Source organism: Macrobrachium nipponense, chromosome 1 (assembly GCF_015104395.2).
Source record: "Macrobrachium nipponense isolate FS-2020 chromosome 1, ASM1510439v2, whole genome shotgun sequence".
In the NCBI taxonomy this organism is placed as follows: Eukaryota; Metazoa; Arthropoda; class Malacostraca; order Decapoda; family Palaemonidae; genus Macrobrachium; species Macrobrachium nipponense.
The window spans coordinates 41,055,350-41,067,849 of record NC_087200.1 but is presented as its reverse complement, the minus strand read 5'-3'; the positions used below and the strand labels follow the sequence as shown (position 1 = coordinate 41,067,849).

Sequence of the window (12,500 nt, the reverse complement as noted above, 5' to 3'; positions counted from 1 at the left end):
CATATATATATATATATATATATATATATATATATATATATATATATATATATATACATATATATACATGTTGAAAGTAAGATATCAAGACCACCCTTCAAATATTGTTGCATTTACAGAATTTATTCCTGTGTGAAGCCTATTTTGCCTAGCTAAATGAAATTTACAAATGATAAATGACTGGATTCGCGCTTGGCGTACATTGCTTCACATTGTCTCCTTTCCTTTATAAATATACCACAACCTTCCCATAGCTCTCTCTCTCTCTCTCTCTCTCTCTCTCTCTCTCTCTCTCTCTCTCTCTCTCTCTCATTTTAGGCATTACCCAGAGCAGTTAAAGCCTACTCGTACCACGCAATACTTCCCACCTCTAGAGAATCTTCTGTTAGTATTATTGTTCATTAAAATAGTGTCCTATTATTTATTCATACACTTTTGAGCAGGTACTGTAGCACTTCGTAAAAATTTTCGCTTCCTTAACGGGCTCACTCTTTCAGTGAGTCCGTTACAACAGAAAATATTTTCATGAACGAGCTGGTAAGAGCCCAAAATGTTTCCGTGAACGCAGCTACGCACACGAGAACAATCCAAAATGTCCTCATGGACGTAGCTAGTTACAGTCCAAAGCGGTCTCGTGAACGTAGCTCGTTACATTCCAAAATGTTATCATGATCGTAGCTCATTACAATCCAAAATGTTCTCATAAATGCAATTCGTTCCCATCCAAAATGTTTCAGGATCGGAGCTTGTTTTAATCCAAAATGCTCTCATGAGCCTAGTTCCTTCCAGTCCAAAATGTTCTCATGATTGTAGCTCGTTCCGATCCAAAATGTTCTTATGATCGTAGTTAACCGTAGCTCGTTCCAGTCTAAAATGTTCTTAGGGTGTAGCTCGTTTCAATCCAAAATGTTCTCATAATCGTAGCTCGATCCAACCCAAAATGTTCTCAGGATGTAGTTCGCTTCGATCCAAAATGTTCTCATAATCGTAGCTCATTCGAATCCAAAATATTCTCATGAGCGTCGCTCATTACAATCGAAAATGATCTCGTAAACACAGCCCGTTCCAATCCAAAATGATCTCATAATTGTAGTTCATTTCAATCCCAAACTTTCTCGTAAACGTAGCTCGTTCCAATCCAAAATGTTATTATGATCGTACCTAACAACAATCTAAAGTGTTCCCATGGTCGTAGCTCATTACAATCCCAAATGTCCTCATGAGCGTAGTTCCTAACAAATCAAATTGTTCTCATGAACGTCGTTACATAGCAAAATATTCCCAAGAGCAGAGCGAAATGAACTGAAAGTTTAAAGGTTCATTATTGAAAACGGCAACGAAATAAGAACCCTCTATCTAGAAGTTCATCCAGGCCCAGAGTTCTATGGGTCAAGTAACAATTAGAGTCATTTTACATACGGTTTCAGTGATTACAAGTTCCTGGATCTTCGAATTTCAAGATATTTACTTAATGAATGTTAGGAAAAGCGTGGGCTGTTGCAACTTCGTAATATTTCTTTAAGCAGGTTAATCGTATTTCCTAAACAATATTGTTACAGAATGCCGCTATCTGCACAAGCATTCGGTAAATATTAATGATGGGTTCATGTCTAACATGTCTACTTGAGATATATAAATTTTTTACAAGATCGTATGATTCAAGCCGAGCAAAGATAGTGCATGTATTAGATTTTCTTGAGCATATCATATTCCTAAATTATGTCCTTCGTAACAACGGAGAGAGAGAGAGAGAGAGAGAGAGAGAGAGAGAGAGAGAGAGAGAGAGAGAGAGAGGTTAATTATATATTACTTTTCAGGTTTTGTGATTTTGTGATCTTGACTTATTAAATAAAACGTGTGAAATTAAATTGTGCTTACAAATAAATAGATAAATAAATAAGACTTCAATGATAAAAACAATTGAGTATTTTCTGCTTTTCCCTTTATATTTATAGTTTCAAACAGACCTATGAATACGACAAAACCCCTACTAACAAATTACCTATCGTTATTCGATAGTTATTTACAGTGGTTACTAGGAAACGATTTTATTTTATTAGTAACCGCTAACTAGCAAACTATCTATAAATATTTGCATTGATAATTCTCTTTTGGTAGTTATTTACAATGGTGACAAGAAGATCTTTCAGTTAAAACGTATCTTTAGGTTGAGAGTAAATGAACTTTTCTTTATTTGTTAGCCCATCATGGAAGACATCCGTAATAAGAAGGTGGAGATAAATTGTGCTATAATGGTTACATGTATACTAAAAAATCCACCACTGTTACTAGGAAGAGATGGGAATGTTCTAGATCAGCATTGGGGTGTAACGGAAAAATAACAACAAATTTCATGAGCGAGGTGAAGGTTTGGTGGAAGTAGCAAATGTGCGTACAACCCTCTATCAACAGGCCAAATCAACTAGAGGAAATACTGGTCTCATTAAAGCGGATTCGTTGGAGCGTATGACTCAAGAAGGAAGACTTGCCATGGGAAATATAAATAGAGTTAAAAGGCATGTTCATAGAAAACGCCAAGAAGGACGACGCCCTAAGGGTCAAGAATCTTTGAGGGACTTGAAAATTTCAGGGGAGTGGACTATGACTGGAGTAGAAAATTCTGTGCCTCTTCTTCTTCATGATAAAGGTGCTGAAGCCAATAATGGAATAATTATATTTATCACAAAGCTTTTTACAAATCTAGATTAACATTGACATCTTGTGTAATAAATATTAAGAATATGTAAATTTTGACTTTATAATCTTATTATGTTGATTGAAGGATTTAAAAAATCTGTAAATTTTGCTAACTATTTTTATAAAAGAGTTAAGATTCAATAAGTTTTCTTTGATGAAATCCCTAAAAATATATAAAACTAGACATTTCAATAAGTTTTTTCTGAAACATGTGTGACTGCTTTTGTAAGGGGGGTTTTGTCATGTGGGGGATTTGTAGTGGGGGGGGGGGGGGTGGGGGGGGGGGGCGGTTGTCGATATGAATTAATGCAGACCTGACCTTTCATAGCTTTCCACTACCTTTAAAGTTCAGGTCAAACAACATCAATCATAGTTTTATATATGCAACCTTTGTATACTGTACATCCATATAAAAAAAAAATCGATTATCATCTCGATGTAAGTTATTAATCAGGTAAATTAGAGAAAACATTGTTCAGTTTAGTCACTACCGACATAAAACCTCAATTCTGTATTCGTAATATTAAAAAACGATGGAAGCAGTATCGAAATATCCATTAATTACAGAGGACTTCATAAAAGCAACTATTCGTACACACGAAAAATGATAATGTAAAAAACACCGGATATCAACCTGATATTATGTGTACATATTAGTACATTGTACATATTTAGTATATTAACTGAATTCATTCTTTATCAGCCGGATGTCGTGGAATTGGAGCAAGTGCGTGCACCCTGATATGGTGTTTAATCATACAAGTTTTAGAGGATATGTAAGGTATGAGAAAATCATCTTTCTTGTGTTAAGGTTAATATTATATTTTACGTAGTCTAACAATACATTTCCACTACGAAGATTGTTACAATTGAACAACACACCTCTGAGATCTGTAGGCAATATGTAATTGTTAACAACTATCAAGCGTTACTGAAACTTTCTTTATGATAACAATTGTTTTTTTTCATTAAAGTCAGTGAATGCTCCTTTGATTAATACATACGAATGCTATGTTAATACATACGAATGCTATGTTCGTTACTGTCAATGATTATAATTAGGCTACTCTCTTTAAATTAGGCCATTCTAAGGTCACTCTTATAACACTTCAACTCGACATAATAATTTATTCCATAAACATTACTTTTTATGAACCATAAATATACACAAAATTACAACTGTTGAAAGTGCATTCACCTTTATATTTGAAATTAATCGTGCATGAAGACACACTCTCTCTCTCTCTCTCTCTCTGCCTAACGTAGACTGGTTAATTAAAAAACTCGGACATTATTATCAAATGCCACATATTGAAAAAAAAAATAATAATTACAGTTCATTAAACTGTTTTGAAAAATGCAAATGCCAATTCAAAATTTTATATCCATCCCGAGATGTTAAATCGCACATCAGAGGAGGCTGGAAATATTATCAATGAAATTTAATATATTTTAATAAAAAAAAAATAACGCATGTAAAGATTAATTTCTATGTTTTTAATATGTATATCTCAATGTGAAAATTTAGGTTAAAAACCAAAATCACCAATCTTACCTTGGCTAGATTACAGATTGGTCAGCGACCCTGGTCAATTCAGATCACCAGAAGAACCTTTGTTTCAGAGCAAAAGTTCGATGCCGGGCTAAAATGTTTGTCATTTCTCAGGAAAAAACTTGACTTCATTATCGTTCAGTGACCCGAAGCACTTTTGTGTAAAGCAACACCAAATTAACGCCATGAGGCGTAGTTTCCGAATCACAAGCGGCGAGCAAACCGCATCAGAACGGAGTGGATTGTTATCATCGTCTATAAGTTTCAAAACACAAAAAAAATGAGACATTCATTAAACATCTCAAACATTACACAACAGAGCGCTATCTTTATTTATTTTTTTGTCTCTGGCAACGTCAAGATGCTGATGACAACAATGGTAACCTGATCGTCTATTGTCGACCCACGGGAGCTTTTGTTTTTCTTTCTTTTCCCAACCCCCGCGAGGTACTTTTCACTCAGCCTCGGCGGACCGCTCGTCGCCAACAACCGACCGTCGTTCCCACTCGCCCTAAACTGCCTGGTAAGTCCCGTGACTCCCGTCTCACTGTGGCCTCAGCCGCCTCACCTGCCGGCTGCTGTTGCTGCTAGCTACCAGATGATAGTCAGCCAGTTCGTGGATGGAGCGCGGGCGCCCAGAGGGACACGGATAGATCGCAGCGTAGAGCTTTGTTCTTTGTGATCCTTCGAGCGATCAAGAGCATAAGAAGCGTTCTGGCTCTCATTACGGGTTGTCTTTTAGAAATATTAAAATCATTTTGTTTAATTTGCACGGCCTATGCATACTATTATGCACCTCGTATAACAAATATTTTGCCAAGAAGGAAACAAAAAAACTTTGATCACATATAAATAGCGTCGCCTTCATTACGAACTGATTTTTAGAATTATTCAAACCATTCTGACACACCCGCTTGTTTACCTCGCACGGTCATATACATATCATGCACTGCTTAGATATAACAAATTTTGTGCAAAAGAACTTTGGTCACAAATAGATGGATGTTCTGTGTAAATTTGCGAACAGACAACAATGAAATGTCATGTTAGTGTCCAAAGATAGGATTTAATATAAATGTAGGGACCAGTAAAGCAAAAATGTTCTAAAAGAAATAGGATCTTTAAAAATTTCACTTTCAAGGTCATTTTAAATTCGAAATGCAACTTGAAATCGTTATACTGCATTGATGGGGTTATACCAACTAGAATTTGTATGGCAAAACTATTGATCAATAACATGCAAAATTTTGGTGATAAACATCCTTAACAAAAAGGTGTCTACACAGAAAAACTCAAGATTAACCGCCACATTTATCTTCAGAATCGTAGTCAAATTCCTTGTGCAGTATACATCCACTACATTAAATTTTTCATGTACCTACATGATTGTGTAACCAGTGAACCCCATCCTCCTTTACCTTAACACTTCTGAATCATGTTTTTTTTTATTATTATATATCATTAGCCACTCTTTCCATAAGACCGTTCATCTCAAAATTTTGTGTCATCTTTTCACCTATTGTAACTAATTATTCCAACTAACAGTAAAATCATTACACACACCACTCATATAGTTCATCTAAGCATCATTAAAACTAATTTTTTCTATTCACAATCAACATCAACAATTCATTTTCATGGAGAGTTGGCTCAATAATATCCTCATATATTCTCACTTAAGCTTCTACAGGCTATTCAAGTCTTTCCCCATCCCTTATATATACCTCGTTACCTTTCTTGCCTCGCCTATTCTGTGACCCTTCTCCCTCATAGTGCAGAAGATAAAATAATTTTTTCACTAAAACAGTCCAGTTAATGATACGAGCATAAAATTTGGTACAGTAAGTTCCAAAACTGAAGCGCCAAATTTCAGAGGATTTCGTTCGAAATTCACTAACTGGCAACTACAACTCGTAGCTGAAAATTTTTTTTCTACAGTGAAAACTCTATCAAGCAAAATAAAGCTAACATATGATGCACAAATATCAAATCTATGATATTTATAACAATCATAAGAAAAAATTACGGTAATAGAAATTATTTTAAAGTATAGTAATTACTTCAAACTACAGAAACGAAACTATTTGAAATTCTCGTTCAACACAGGATTACCAACATTACCAATGTATATTTCGAGCACTGTGGAAACAAATATTTAATATCATAGTGTATTATCAAATATTTTAGCGAAGATGCATAAAACCATGCAAGAATCAATAGAATGTAAAGGGAAAATCTCCGCGACATTAAACACAATCAACCATGAATGCACCTAGATTCAGTAGAGAAGCTGGGTGTGGTTGGTATTTCTAATTCTAGCTTCTAGGACGGAGCATAAAACACCATCTTCGAGAAAGGCTCTAACTGCTGCTGATACCTTCAGGTGACTAGGCCTAGTTCCGGGCATTGCAAGGCTTACAATGCAGGGCCACTGTCTGTTATTTAGCCAAAGATAGAACCTTCAGGACCGACACCAGGACCTGTCCTTGCACCTGGGAAACAGAATAGCTATATAAAAAATGAGAAAGACGGTCGCAAGCAACCAGAACTCCCGTAAAATCACCACCTATTGACCATTTCAAGCCCTGCGATGCATAGGTTTTCTTAAATATCTTTTTGAATATCAACTGTATCTTCCTGAAAATTTGGCACAGCATGCTTTACACCTTCCGCTAATATATGGCAATATAATTAAGTACCCTGAATTAATAATTAAGGCACTTTACTTAGAAAATTTTCAATTTCCTCAGTATTAATTGTAAATATACGAACACCTGTCGTTGGCTTAGCCAAAGAGTTGGTAAAGAAGCCCCGCCCATTCCTCTCTTTCTTAACTCTGTCTGATACTTATGAATGGAATAGTGTACTACCATATGTATTTTTTACGTTTTAAAATGTACACGAACTACCATTTATTACTGATTACTTTTCATAAAGCCATTTGTATGTTTTTATTTATCTTTTACCTTTCTTATCTATTTCCATGAGAATGGTGTGGTAGTGGCAACTTTAGATTACTATTGGAGATATAAATATTTTATTATATATATCCAATAAAGTATGTACAATATATACAGAAATTTTACAGATTTTGAAGTAAATTTTTGCAATAACCATGAAAACAGCAAAGAAATACAAAATAAAAAACTGGTGGATAAATAAATCAAAACTTATTAATTACAGGACTATATATATACACATGTATAAGGATATTTCAGCTCACTCCCCATCACTGTCTAAAAACAGATCGTCCTCGTCATCACATCGGACGTTGTCAGTAAGCCAGTATTCGTTCTCAAAAGCTTGACTTCGTTGGACAGCTCCTTCCCACACCTGTTTAGTGACAGCAAGCCTTGCTTCCTCCGATCTGGCCTTTAGGTCTGCCCTGGTGAAATGCCGTAACGATGAACGTACATATAGCTTCATATGCGCTCATACCTGCTCGATGGCATTAAGTTCAGGATGGGCGGGTGGAAGGCGGACGACAATCTAAACACACCTGAACAGCTTGTAACTACTGCCCCTCCAATTTTCGGCGGGAAAATTTTCCAGTATATATATATATATACTCTAAATATATCAAGGTCATAATAATCTCCCAAAATAAAGAAACACAAATAAACTTTATTGCATAAACTAATTTGGATACATAAAACAATACTCCATAAAGTAATTTAAAAATGTAAAACACTATACGTCATAATCATAGTACGGTACACTTTCATTCATATTTTGTTAGCATTGAGAGAAAGAAGTGGGCGGGCCGTCTTTCCTAACGGTGTCCGAAAGTCTGTCAAATGCAAAGAAAATTGGAAATGTTCAAGAGCAAAGTGCCATTATTAATCATTTTAGATACTTAGTTATATTGCCATACATTAGCGGAAGGTCTAAAACATGTTGGGCCAAAATTTCAAGAAGATGCAGTTGATATTTAAAAAAGATATTTAAAAAAACCTATGCATCGCAGGCCTTGAAATGGTCAGTAGTTAAGTAAGGAGACGACAGACCCCAACCACCCCTCCCCGCCTCTACCTCTACCTTTACCCACGTCCCACAATACTAACTCTACCTTTTCACTTCAACATTTTACCTCAGATCTTCGAATCATATCTCAACCGTGAAATTTAATACTGAATTTGCGTAAGTGGGCGTATCATAAGGGAGTGATATCACCCAAATTCATATTTCCACTGGCAACCAGTAATCAGTTCGATCCAGTCAAGCATTATTGTGTATCAGAAATTTATGAGTTTTTGGGTATATATATATATATATATATATATATATATATATATATATATATATATATATATATATATATATAAATAAAGAAGCACCCGAGCATGACCAATAGGCCTAGTGCTCGATTCTTAAAACAGACCTCTGGTTATTCCTGACTAGATATAAAGGTCCTGAGAGAGAGAGAGAGAGAGAGAGAGAGAGAGAGAGAGAGAGAGAGAGAGAGAGCATAACCGGAGATACTTGAATTAAAATAATGCTCGCCAAAGCATATTCACACTCCGGATCGTATGGACAAGAATCGTCTCACTTGTTTGGTGCGACTGTGAACGCAATTCCACATGCAAAAATTTGCGCAATTGAGAAATTCGATGAAATTATTAACTAACAAGCTGGAAATATATTTTCCTTGATTCTTGAAATAGGCATAACCATAATAACTAAGCGCATATAACCAAGTTATATGCGCTACTTGGATTTTTTTTTTTTTTTTTTTTTTTGTTACGCCAACTTGTGTCTTATTTATATTTCATTTAATCAGATGCTAAACTTCTCTGTGCGTCATCAAAAGAAATCATAATAACTTTCGATATAAGGCTATACAAGCAGAAAGATAATTTACAAATATTAGGCCAATGTTTATGCACTCGGTTCCTGCGGCCACTCTATGGTGAAAACTTGATATCACACTTTGAGAGCCGCAGATGTTTCTTTGGGGAAATTCTTTTTCTTTTCTTTTTTCTTTTAATAGACAATTATTGAACTAACATTGATCATTCACTGGGGAAATACTTTCTGCGCTTATACAGTTAATCACTGATACGTGTTATCAGATAAATAGGATGACAATAATTGGAATAAATATACTAACTGGCAACCCCACAAGTTTCTAAAGAAGTACGATCAATTCTGAGATCTGTCGCTTCACTTCTGGAACTTACTGTACATGTCTTCTCCATAGGCCATTTTTTGAAAATTACTATGTCCACTCAAAATTCCAAAATGCCTGCCGTTTTTCAAGTTGGCATCTAGTCAAGCAAAAATAAAAAGTATTTCTGTTAACGATTTCTCATAGCATATATACAGAAAGATAGCATCCAATATGGCAGCCAAAAACTTTAAATAATTACGTCTTAGGATTCAGTAGGCATTGTTTTGTTTGTTTTTGTTTGTTTGTTTTATGGTGTTTTTACGTTGCATGGAACCTGTGGTTATTCAGCAATGGGACCAACGGCTTTATGTGACTTCCTCAGTGGGCATGGAAAAATATTTTTATGTTCATGATAATAGTTCCCAAGTCTATAATATAATTCTAAGTGGTGGTTTTATCTTAATTTTAGTTTGAAAGGATGAATGTCAGTGTGCAACCTGGGCACATTGGTGACTTCACTACTGTGTAACTCAGCATGCGGTTCAATTTCAGATAATCTTGCTTTACTTATGCTGTATCTAGCTTTGCTTTAATGTAGTTTAGTAGTTTAGTGTCCCAAATTCTGGCTAATAGCCCCATATCAATTAGCTCATAGAAAATATATATATATATATATATATAGTTGGTAGATCTAGTTAGACATGGTAAACTCACAATGCATTACTGAAAAGAAAACCAGAGTTTAAATGCTTTTGCATACTTGAACCTAGGTGAACTGCCTGTCATTACAGCAGACCAGCCAATCTACGCTTTGGCAAAACCGGTGCAGTGGCAGTGGCCAGACAAATATGGAGAATTACCTTGTCATGTTGGGGGTCTCCATATCGAAATGGATGCCTTTAGGTCCATTGGTTCTTTGCTCAACGACACTGGCTGGAAAGGTGCCCTAGTGGAAGCAGGTGTTGCTTGTCCGGGCACTGCAGATTCCTTTATCTCTGTCCCAAGTGATACTAGGACACAATAAATGCCCCAAGTCACTGCCTGCAGTCTTTATAAGATGCTGAAGTCTTCCTACAATAGTTAATGAAGACTTACTGGGCTTTGAGGAGTGGTGCCAGAACAAAAGCCAACATAGTCCACACTTTCTTTTGCCAATAATAATACCAATTATGCCAGATGTTGCCTGTTCACCTGAGGGACATGATAACTCTGTAATGTAGGCATCCAGCATTGGCTCATGAACTCATGAAGGGGAACTTTGCTGTACAGGAGACCAATAATGAATTTTCTGTGCTTGCTCTTGATCAAGCACTTAAACAGGCAAATACTGTGATATTTGCAAATAACAACACCAATTATGCCAGATTGTTGCCTGTTCAACTGAGGGACATGATGACTCTATAATGTAGGCATCCAGCACTGGCTCAAGAACTCATGAAGGGCAACTTTGTTGTACATGAAACCAATAATGAATTTTCTGTGCTTGCTTTTGATCAAGCACATAAACAGGCAAATACTGTCATTAAGGGTGATGGTCGATCCATTGAGCTCAGTGAAAATCCATCAGCTCTGTTGAGATGGATGGTCTTTGCCCCTAAGGGTGTCATCTGGTGTCCCTCTATGAAACTGAGGTACACATGAAAGAGGCTGGTAACCACTTTATTTACCATGAGCAGACTCCACATGCCCAACAGAGATTCTTGGAAATGGTCCAGAAATTATATCGGTTCCTGCAAGACTTTCCAGGAAGACAGGGCAGATTATTTTGCAATAAACTCTAAACATGTAGCTCATACTAGCTCAGCTGAACTTGTTCATATCACACTTTTAGACCAAAAGCTAGAGGCAGATGACATTATCATTAATGGTTTGGCTTTGGTCCATGCACTGCCACCAAAAAGATCTAAGAATTTTGCAAACTATGCAGCCCTTGATTTTGCCAAGAATTAGTGCCTATGCCAATGCAAACAAGTCAACACATTGTTTTTGGTGTTTATAGTTCATCAAGACTGAAAGCAGACACAAGGAGGTCCAAGAGGGGCCATGGAAAAAAAACACAAGGTGACAAAAAAAGAACACCATACCTTCAAACTGGCAAAACCTCTTGAGGTACATTGACAACAAGTAAGAGCTGGTTCGCTTCCTGGCAAGCAAGCTTGCTCACATGTCCGCACCAAACTTGGGTATTGTGACCAAGGGAACCCAAGCACTTATCACTCACAAAGCGAGTCTACTTGATTGGTTAATGTTCTCGAGAAACGACTGACGTGGTCAACTTACAAATGTATTTATTATAGATGATGATAAGATGATAGTGCAGCAGGTAAGTAGAAAAATACTTCATCGTGTGATACAAGCATTTAATTTGGCACAAGCGCTCATTTTAACCCCTTCTCTTGAAAAATTTGGGTTCCCACACAAAATTGAAATGTGGCCGCCACTTTTCAAGTTGTTTCGATTTCTGACACTTTGAGTAAATCATTATTGAAATAAATAAATAAATCATTATTCAGATAATGTCTTCCTGGGTAGAAGAGTTAATTGAAGATATCACCAGAGCTCATACTGCTATATTTACCATTGTGATAAAGATGGCATACAAAATGGCCGTCATAAAGCATTTTGCTTGATAACTTGGCAACTAATAAAGATAAACATGAAATTCTCATGAGGTCAGAGAATCTGTTTTTAGTATTTATATTGAGCTATTATCAATAGTACATCTTAGGAATGGACCCATAATGCTACTGAAAAGTATACAAGCACAAAGCTATAATGTAGCATGGTAACAAGTATCATATCTATGTTCGGGCAGTCTTAATGTTTTCTTTGAAGCCTGAAATGAATGCATGATTTTGTATATATACATACATACATATATATCTATATATATATATATATATATATATATATATATATATATATATATATATAGTATATATATATATTCATTGAAAGCCAATATACTCAGGCAACATATTTCCAGTTTCCAATATTTTTTAATGTGGAGTAAAACCTCGAAAGGAAACGAAATCATTGCGATGTGGTTACATTCGTTCTACTTCAATGCAATTGACCGTTTCATGTAACAACTCACGTTCATCAATAAACATAAATCAAGAAAATAATAGTTATTGATGT

General features: G+C 35.8%; 1 protein-coding gene across 1 annotated transcript in view; it reads right to left on the bottom strand.

Moving 5' to 3' along the window:
- The window catches only part of LOC135219286 (corticotropin-releasing factor receptor 1-like), a 472,633-nt gene extending 467,864 nt beyond the window's left edge, over positions 1–4,769 (bottom strand). Inside the window, exon 1 of the mRNA XM_064255916.1 lies at positions 4,253–4,769. The gene's annotated coding sequence lies outside the window, so the exon portion shown is untranslated. The remainder of the gene's footprint in view (positions 1–4,252) is intronic.
- Between the last annotated feature and the right edge of the window lie 7,731 nt (positions 4,770–12,500).